The sequence below is a fragment of the Colobus angolensis genome, unplaced genomic scaffold (genome assembly GCF_000951035.1).
Source record: "Colobus angolensis palliatus isolate OR3802 unplaced genomic scaffold, Cang.pa_1.0 Scaffold102, whole genome shotgun sequence".
NCBI classification, from domain to species: domain Eukaryota; kingdom Metazoa; phylum Chordata; class Mammalia; order Primates; family Cercopithecidae; genus Colobus; species Colobus angolensis.
Window position 1 is genome coordinate 3,440,081 of NW_012111142.1, and position 329 is coordinate 3,440,409.

Sequence of the window (329 nt, forward strand, 5' to 3'; positions counted from 1 at the left end):
AAAAAAAAAAAAAAATAGAAAAGTGCGTTCATTCAATAAACATTTACTGCGCACGAACGGGCCAGGTACGGGTTCTTCACAGCAGATATAGGCTAATGGAAAAGGACAGACAGCAGCTCTTGGCCCTGAGGTTTCCATTCTAGGGGGCCTTTAAATCTCGGACTCTCAGAGCTAACAGACACCTTTGATACTCACTACCTCCTCTGGAAACACGAGTCTAGAAAGGAGAGGCGACTTGTCCAGAATCAAAGAGCAAATTAGGGACTGAGTCATGGCAGAAATACGGGGCCCCTGACAACCAGTCAGGCTCGCACTCCCCCGAGAGGCAA

At 47.7% G+C, this 329-nt stretch overlaps 1 pseudogene; it reads right to left on the minus strand.

Annotated features, from left to right (window-relative positions):
* LOC105511376 overlaps positions 1-329 on the minus strand; it is an 8,102-nt pseudogene that overhangs the window by 4,160 nt on the left and 3,613 nt on the right.